Consider the following 367-nt stretch of genomic DNA (forward strand, 5'->3'; position numbering starts at 1 on the left):
GTGTCACACAGTGGGCGTGGTCTTTCGATGGTGGGGGTAATGTCAAGGTCACACAGTGGGCGTGGTCTTATCATTGTTGGGGTAAGAGGAGGCGTGGTCTTATCATTGATTGGGTAAGGGGAGGCGTGGTCTTATCATTGTTTTGATAAGGGGTGGCGTGGTCTTATCATTGTTGGGGTAGGGGAAGGCGTGGTCTTATCATAGATGAGGAAAGGGGAGGCGTTGTCTCACGATAGTGGGAGTAATAGGTAACATAGGTGGGAGAGTTAATGTCAATCAAAATGTTGGTTAAAAGTGCGCATGCGCATTATAACTTCATGTCAGTGGTGGGGTAGGTAGCCATTCGGAAATGGTTGTCTCCTCCTAT

The 367-nt window shown here is 48.2% G+C and overlaps 2 protein-coding genes across 2 annotated transcripts in view; one reads left to right on the top strand and one right to left on the bottom strand.

Moving 5' to 3' along the window:
* The window catches only part of LOC126896988 (tight junction protein ZO-1), a 158,164-nt gene that overhangs the window by 120,132 nt on the left and 37,665 nt on the right, over nt 1-367 (top strand). The window lies entirely within an intron of this gene.
* The window catches only part of LOC126896998 (uncharacterized), a 48,514-nt gene that overhangs the window by 21,103 nt on the left and 27,044 nt on the right, over nt 1-367 (bottom strand). The window lies entirely within an intron of this gene.

This window comes from Daktulosphaira vitifoliae, unplaced genomic scaffold (genome assembly GCF_025091365.1).
Source record: "Daktulosphaira vitifoliae isolate Bord-2020 unplaced genomic scaffold, ASM2509136v1 Scaffold_1, whole genome shotgun sequence".
NCBI classification, from domain to species: domain Eukaryota; kingdom Metazoa; phylum Arthropoda; class Insecta; order Hemiptera; family Phylloxeridae; genus Daktulosphaira; species Daktulosphaira vitifoliae.